Here is a 9,278-nt window from a genome sequence, read left to right on the forward strand (position 1 = left end):
ATAGTTGGACTAATAAAGGATTATCTTACCTCATCTTATCTTATCTTAATATAAAATCAACCAGCCCCACAGAGATCTTACTCCTTTGTGAACTTAAACTGTTAAAACAAATAAACCTCAACAACAGAAACCAGAATAAACTTATTTAGATTTAGGGGTTTTGGGTTAGTGTGTAAAAAGTACAACTAACACCAACTACAGATATAGAAATCCATTTTATAAAATTTAAATGGTTTTAATTTGAACTTTTCTGAAACACTAAAGACTTAATATTATTTAAAAAAATTTCACAGTGGCATTACAATGTTAATCATGATTTATTTTTTTATTATTGTTAAAAAGGGCCTCAGACCAAAAATTAATTTAAAAAATATTGGATAAATGAAATAAGAAATTAGAAGTAACTGCTTCATTTCACTTCAATAAAGACTCACACTTTCTGCATGATTGAGCTCTATATTTGTTTTTCTAAATACAGACTTGTGTTTCCTTTCATCTCATACATCTGAGTATATGTATGTGTTTAGGTGTGTGTGTGTGTGCCAGGGATTGTTGGGAAGGTGATGCTTATGGTCACAGCAGAAGGCCCAACCCAGCCATTAGACAGCAGGCCGACGCCCCATCTCCCTCCCTGTGATCAGAGTCTCCATCTCTGCAGTTACTCTGCCTGACCCCGAGGGAGACGCGGTGATAAGCGTCAAGGCAGAAATGTTTGAGCTTGACTATTACGCATTGTGTATGTGACACACCCAGGCTGCAGAGAGATGAGCTGTTACAACAAGACAGAGAGAAAGTGCACTTTGAAGATGGACGGAAGAAAAGCAGCAACTGGTGTTTTTGTCTGACCACAGATCTGATGTATCCCAGTTTGATGTCATCGTGTGCCTCTCTGCTCCAAATTCATTTGGCTCAGATCACGATCCCTCCTGAGGAAATTAAAAGATCACTGCAGAGAGAAAGGAGATTTCCTGCGGCGGAGGAATTCCTTCACTTTCCTGTCGCTGCTTTCTTCCTCTGGAGCTCTGCAAACCCAGAAGATTCACATTCCTGTGTTTGCACCTCTGACAGATTACGTTGGGCTGCAACCTGTGTTGAGCCACACAGGCTGTGCTTCCCCGATCCACTGGGGGTTTGAGCTCTGCACGGGGGTATTTTGGATCTAATTTGCAAATATTTGAATTAGCGATAAATACACTGGTATCTGCTTCGCTTTCCTCCAGGGATTTAGACGTGTTTACGGGATTTAAAAGAGCAAACCACTGTAAACCACCCACACTCTGCAACTCCCACTTGTGACAACATTACAATCAGCGGTGCATAAACAAATCCGAGAAAGTGAAATGTAGACTTTTACGAACGTGTTTGAACAGCCGTGCAAACACACACTGATGATGAAATCCTCAATACAAATGTTCATTCTGATGACTCACCGAGAGGGCTGATTCTATGAAAACCCAGAAAATGAGAATTTGGTTCAACAGCAACATGTAGCATAAATAAATCTTGGTGAGTGTATTCGCAGGGGCCCCTTGTGCCACAGCATGTGTGCAGCTTCTGCCCTGAAGGAGATGTTTGATCCACCGCCAGGAGACAGGAGATGTGACGACTGATCCTCCTGTTTACTGGCTGTTTCCTGTGGACTTTGAAATCGAATGACAATTTAATTCATCTTGATCTGGAGTTTGCTCCTTTTGTAATTCTCTCTTGGTTCTTGCAAAATGCTGCCTGTGCAAGGTCGTCCCCTCGTTGTTTTCCATCACTTCACTGACACAAATCATAGTTTGTTCCTCCGTTATCTGGATGTTTGCACCGTCGCTTATTGCAATCTCAGTTCAAACACATCCAAACTTTGCAGGAACCTTGAAGCCGGATGGTGCCGTCAAACATGGCCTGCGGATAAAGTCCGGACCCATTTCTCCGGACTTTATCCGCAGTTTGCCTTTCAAACATGTACAACGCAGTGAGAGATTATCTGCCTTCACAATAGCAGCGAATCCTCTGCATTATTCAGGCGAAACGTGGAGCAGCCGGGTGCAGCAGGCTGAGGCTGGAGGTGACGTATTAATGCAGAGATCACATGATTCCGTTTACAGCACATCGACACCGGCGTCAGCTCTTATCACCACAAACTCTCCTGACATCTTTGTCTGTGTCTTCCATGTGTGTGGCTCCACTTTTTCACCCAGAGACATTTGTTTGATTTTTTGCATCTGTTGTGTGTTAGAGGCATCATCACCGGAGGCTCTCACTCGGACATATTCGTTCACCCATGCGACTCCTCAGGAGAACGTGAGGAGAATCTCCAGAGTTCAGTGCATGTCTGAAAGCAGCTGGTTTAACCTCTCATGAGATTTACTTTGCAAAATCTATCTGACACCACAGTTGGTTTTTTGCTGCAATTGCCCATTCATAAATACATTACAGGGCAAAAAGACTTAAATGACAGAGGGAAAGAAAGGCGCCTCTGTGGGAGTCCAGTCTTTTACGAGTCTCTTACTACACAGCGAGGTCATAAAAGTGCCGCAGAAAGACTTGTGAGGAAGGCAGTATTTTATCCCTCCATTCAGGGCTGACATGAAGAGGTTGTGTTAACCACGTGTGCTGGCCGCTTAAAGAGGAAATTAATTGAGTCCATGAATTGTACAGTATGTGAGTGTGTGTTTGCATGTTGCAGGGGGCCTGTGGGTATTTATATCCCAATCGCACTGAGCTTATCTCTTGGTTGTGCCCTTGTGCTGTGTGTCCACCCCTTTCAGTCCAAAAAGAAGTTGGGTCAAAATGTAAAATTTAGGAGATTAAAGAGTTTTTCAGCAAGGTCAGCAGAACGCAGCATGCACAGAAACGCCAAAACTAACAGTTATTTTTGGTTTTATTTGCACGTGCACAAGCCTTGAATGGTTAAAACGCAGATAAAATCACTTCCGTGGCTCCCCTGTGGGTCATTCCTCTTTTGCAGAGCCTTTTGTGTGTGTGTGTGTGTGTGTGTGTGTGTGTGTGTGTGTGTGTGTGTGTGTGTGTGTGTGTGAGACCTCATGCGATCAGCAGGGGATCAGAAACAGCAACCTTCTCCTATATCACGTTTGACATATACATAAAAATATACTTAGATACATATAAAACCTAAGTCCAGGTGCGGATGTCGAACCCGTGTACCTGTTCCATGCAGCAGCTCATTAGGACATTTTTGTCTGCCCGTTAAATAAGCCTGTGTGTGTGTGCATGTGCTGTATGTACTGTACGTGCAGAGGAATGTTTATGTTCAGCAACAAGTTCAACTAGTTCCTCCATGAGATTGCAAACCAACAATTATGTTTTCACACGTCTATGTACATTAACACACACACACACACACACACACACACACACACACACACACACACACACACACACACACACACACACACACACACACACACACACACACACACACACACAGAGGAATGTATGGGCTGGAGGCCGTACATCTGTTGCTGTATGTGGTTTGTAAATCAGGTCATCGAGAGCTACAGATACATGCACACATGGCAGCGTGCATATTCAGATGGGTGCGAGATTGAAAGAAACACCTGAATAAATAGGAGGAGAAACTCGACGAATGCAGATGTTTCCACGCAGGCCCGATGTATGGGTCAATTCAGCACTCATCCAGTCTGTGGCACAAACACTGAGCAGCTGATTCTGTATCAAGAAAATCTCAGTGACTTTTAAAAGAGTGTTCATTCCTGGGGCACAGATGCAGCATCAGGCACAAAAACTGGATTGGCTGGTGTTTCAAGAGGAACAGTGGCTGAAGTGACGTCTGCATTTAGAAGAATGGGGAAAAAACATCAGTGAATAGGGTCTGAAGCTTTGATGACCGTGCTGCTTGTGCACTTTGATATGTGAGGAGAACAGAAGAGGTTCGAGTTGAACGTTTCGCTCAGGGATACTTTTTGTAGGTACTTTGGGTCCAGGGGACATTTTGGCTCATCTCTATTAACGGCTATCTGCATATGAATGCAGGTAAATTAAAAAACCTGCTTGGGTGTTCCTCCTCTTTTCCACTCCAACTGTTTGCCTGCAGGCAACCGAAGCCTCACTCGAATTGGTCAAACCAGACTCAAACCAGAATCAAACCAGACTCAAACCAGACTCAAACCAGAATCAAACCAGAATCAAACCAGACTCAAACCAGACTCAAACCAGGCTCTAAATTCTTGTCCCTCGCCTACAGATTAATTCGTCACATTTTTGCTGTAGTTAAGTTTCTATTTTATTCTGCGTGTTGCCTTGTTCCCTGTTTTATTTTGATACTCACATCTTGTCTTGTTTCCTGATCCTCCTGTGTTTCCAGCTGTCTTGGTGACCCACTCCTGCTCTAATGTGTCTCAATGTCTCCACTCCTCTTTAAGTATTTAGTCTCGGAGTTTATCTTAGTTTTGTTAGTTTGTCTTGACACCTTTAAGTTCAGCAGCCCTTTGTTAAGTAATAGTTCCAACATGTACGACCGAAGATCCTCTGAGTTATTTTTGCCTTTTGCCTGATTTTGATATCTCTGCTAATTCAGATGTTTTAGCCGGAATCTGTGTGTGTGAATTCTGAGTCTGTTGCCCCTGACCACTGTTATATATTCACACGGGGCGGCTGTGGATCAGGATGTAGAGCGGGTTGGCCACTAACCAGAAGGTCAGCAGTTTAATCCCAGTCTCCCCATTCCACGTGCCGCAAGACACAACACCAACTTGCCGTGTGTGAGTGACTCACACTCTCTCACACCTTCACACTCTGTTTGTAGAGATTGGGTTTTGCGTCCTCTTATTCCTTCAGAAAGACGAGTTAATGTAAATCACTACAAAGTTGTTCTGAGTCATTTATCCAATGATGAAACATTTCCATCGTGAGGAGACGGTGTTTTCCAGGATGGCAATGCCCCCATCTAGGGTTTGATGGGTATTCATAGCCACCAGATCTCACCCCAGTTGAAGACCCTCCACCATCAACCAAATCTGAAATGAGGGAATATCCTCTGGAAGAATGGCTGTTCATTCCTCCAGTGGAGTTCTGAGGCTTGTTCTGGTGGAACGTGGCGGCCAAATAACTTACTTAAACACAGAGTCTGCATCTGCTCAGTCCAGTTTTCCACCAATTTCATGCATTAACATTACGTAAGCACTTATGCAGTGCACACATGTGGTCATGGTTTATCTGTATGTTATGAGTGGAATGCAGCAGAGCAGAAGCATGAATGAGTCCTATGTTCGGTTCATGAAGACAGATGGTCATGCTGGTGTAAAATGGAGGCTCAGGTCACTGGATGTGCAGCAGTCAGCAGCAACAGTCTGACCAGACTTTCTCAACTCACTCATGTCCCCACTCAGGAGAAAGAAGACATTTCATAACTGTTGCATTATAACTGTCTCAGGAGACGTCTAACTGGCAGCGGAGAGAAAAGGCTGCACATGTAGAACTAACCAAGTCCTTCGTATAATGTTGATTCAGATCCCTGTCGACTTTCCTGTTAAAATTAGTTCAATTATTGTGCATCCTGATAAACTACAAAATGCAAACATACATTATCATGCCTTCACGACCCCCCTTTTATTTCTAATGCTGTGTGTTCTTCAAAATGCTTTTTAGGTTTTTCCTGTTGTTTGCCTTCAATTTTTCATTTCTAACTTATAAAGCACCATTTAACTGTGTTTTGAAAGGAGCTACATACATTTTATAATGTTTTTTATTTATACATCAAACTACGTCATTATTTAAAAAATCGATTGTTGGTTGACTCTCCACTTGTGTCTCTCCCTGATGAGGTCTTGGACTGTGCAGACTCGGCCTGGATCCCATCTGATCTTTGCTCTCTTTTCATCTGTCTGGGTGAAATGTTTTTGGGACTTGGTTTGCATCACGATGTTCTGCAGATACAATTGTGACAAACCTGTTCTTACAACAGCGCTCAGTAGACTGCACCCAGAAGGGAAGGAAATAAGGAATGAAGGATTTGCCTCCTCGTCCATGTTGTTCTGTTGTTACTTGTCTCTTTATGGTTTTGCCCAAATTCTTTAGAAACCCTGAACTGAAATCTGTTTTAAGAGTGACAATAACATACTCATAAATTCTTTAAATTTCTCACATTCAAAGTACTCACCTTCTCCATAATTAGATCCGTAAAAGAGCCACAGATTGTACCAGTCAATACGTCTGAAGATGAAAGAAATCTTCTTGTGAGATTGAAAGGAGTGAACTTGCCATATTTCTGTAATCTACTTCTCATCTCCACTTGAGGTTATAGACACTAGCCTGTAGCATAACACACCTGAATTTCTGACAAAACTACCGCTTGTCAAGTTGCATTGTGGGTGAAGTGGGTGCTGTGTGAGATTTAACAAAACAGGTAACATCTCTGAGTCTGTTGCTTCAAAATGTGTTGTGTTTCAAATGTATCTATTGATTCTGATAGTGTTACAGGATTACAATGCAAAACCAGTGGAGAATTCTTTAAAGGTTCAGTGTGTGGGATTTAGTGACATCTAGTGGTGAAGCTGCATATCAGAAGTAAGTGGAAACATCTCACCTCACTCTCCTCTTCCATTTGTGTGACCTTCAGGTGACATATTATGTTTGTCCATTCTAGGCTACTGTAGAAACATGGGGGTGATCATTTTGTTTTCGACTGACAGGTCCCCAAATTATTACACACTGGACCTTTAAAGAAACTCAAATGAATACACTTGAAAACAGAGTGGATGTTGGGTTTTTTTTCACTTCCAGTTTTTAAATGAGTGCTTTAGTCTTTAACTGGGAAAAATGCATGAAAACATTACATCTATCTGTTCACACTGTCTATGTGGATCTACCTCTGTCTCTGCATATGGCCCGGGACACTGCAGACCTTCTCTCTGCTGCAGGTCAGGCTGCTATTCTGAGCTTCACCCCTGCTGAAACATAAAAAGGATGTTGTCTCAGCTTTGTTTTCTCTCAGCTCCGGGTGAGGAGGCTCCTGGTGGATTCACCTGTGGTGGTCTCAGGGCGGCAGCACAAGAAGAGCTTAAGCACATGAGCGTCCCATCGAATGAAAACATTGCAACACAAATGTACGAGTCCGACTGAGCTCCCCTGCTGCAGCGTCTCACACACACCGCCACTAAATTCAGAAAACGAGCAAAGCAATGAAACGTGGCAGAAGATCTTCCTGAAGACCTGCTGGGTGATGTGAATTCTACTGTTTCTCACGTGTAGGATAGAGAGGTGTCTCTGGCCCCTGCACACATCAACTTATATATGTCTACATACAGTAAGATCATGAAATAAGAGAGAACCTCAATTGTAAAATAAAGAAAATGCAGATTACAGCTAAATTCTTTACAGCTTGTAAAGTCAGTAGCCAGTAAAAATAGATACAACCCAAATATCAGACCCAGCTTTTGACTGACAATTAAACTCACTATTCAAAAGTTCATGAACTGAAATTGATAGACACTATAATGATGCATTCTGCAGATTCAGTCTGATTTTAAAATGCATACTTTACTCATTGTAGAAACCTTTTGTGAAATACATGGCTTCAGGAAGTATTCAGGCCCCTTCACAATGTAATGTGTTGCAGATCTTTCCACCCTGTGGTTCTCCGAAAGCAGGAAACTCCTACAAGAAAACCTGGACCAGAGGCCACGTGACCGGGGACTGTGGGGGACAGTTCACCTTTCAACACGACGGTGACCCCGAGCGTCCAGCCAACAGTGGAGTAGTGTGGGGTCAAGTCTCTGGAGCGGCCCAGTCAAAGCCCCAGACAAGATAAGTGGATAGATTTGAAGAAGTCTGATCAGTTACTCCCCATCCATTCAAACCAAGCCTGAGAGGATCTGTCAGGAAGAATCTGATAAACTGCCCTGATCCAGGTCTGCAAAGCTTGTAAAGAGAAAATATCCTTGACTAATCCAACGAGCCAAACAGACAAAAGATCTCACACAATTAAAAACAGATCACAGGCAGCACACAACTACAATAAACTCAGGGCAACATCTGAGCTACTTTCAGCTGTGGACAAATGGTTTGTTTCTTATAGATGTAGATATGCAGGAAGTAAGAAAGAGGAGAGAGACACTTCTCATGCACAGACCTGAAGGACGTCAGAGAAAATAAACGCAGGTTTAGTGGAGGAATCTGTCCCAGAATGTGGGTAAATGATGTTGCACAGCGTGGGGGTGACATGGAGGTTCAGTGGTGTGTGTTTCTCCACCTCAGACCCTTTGTGCTCGTCTCCCCGGTGGTTCACATCATGTTGATTTAAGCTGTTCCTTCTACATCTGGCTATTTAAGAAGCGTTCAAAGCAATTTGGGGTGAGAGGATGAAAAAGGAACACCAGCCGCGGGGATCCTGGTTCGTGTCTGATTTTATTCCCCAACAGCCTCTCACCCACAAGTCATGTCTAATACGTCTGTTTTCCTTTGGGGGTTCTGTTATTCGTGTCCGCAGGGAAGCAAGAATGTTTATCTGCAGATTCACTGACTTTCTTTCACCCAGTCATCACACTGGCTTGTAATATTGTATTCGCTCTCAATGCTGATTCTACAGTTGCATTCACTCACAGTCAATCAATCTGCTCAATTGTGTCAATTTAATGGGATCAACTGAATAAAAGGATCAGTTTCAACTTGTATTCGTGATTATATGACACCCTCTAGTGGCAATAGGAAAATAACAGGGAAATGTGGACTGGTTTCGTGAACTACTTGTCTTGCCTTCTTCACATATTTTCATATAAAACAGATCTAGACTGATGGGTTAGGAGGATTCCAGTGACTATGGCAACATCGCAAAGTGCCGAATGCAGACATTGGTTTGTTATGACAGGTCAGCAGTATTGCTAAAAAATACATATATCAAGTTTGCAAGTTTGTTCAGAACTCTACAGGTACAAGATAAGTAAACATAAATATGTTGTGAATAAGAGAACTCATAACCTGAATTACAGAAGTTATATCCACTATCATCTAAAACATTTCCAGTTGAAAATGAATATACACTCTGACATGAAAACAGCAAAGAAAATATTAGGGGAAACACTGAGGTGTGTAGAGAGGGAATGACTGGATACTAACCAGTTCATCCACTGGTTTTATTAATGCAACAACCCGCTTCTCATCTCATTTCTTTAGTCTGGGCTGGAGGTCGAAAAAACCACATGTAATGAATCCATTTTCACTGGGTGACACCTTGGAAAGTTTAAGCAGTAGTATGATTGCCCAGGAGATACACTATGTGGCTTACAAAAGTTTAGTTGTGACGTAACATTGAG

Source organism: Hippoglossus stenolepis, chromosome 14 (genome assembly GCF_022539355.2).
Source record: "Hippoglossus stenolepis isolate QCI-W04-F060 chromosome 14, HSTE1.2, whole genome shotgun sequence".
NCBI lineage: Eukaryota > Metazoa > Chordata > Actinopteri > Pleuronectiformes > Pleuronectidae > Hippoglossus > Hippoglossus stenolepis.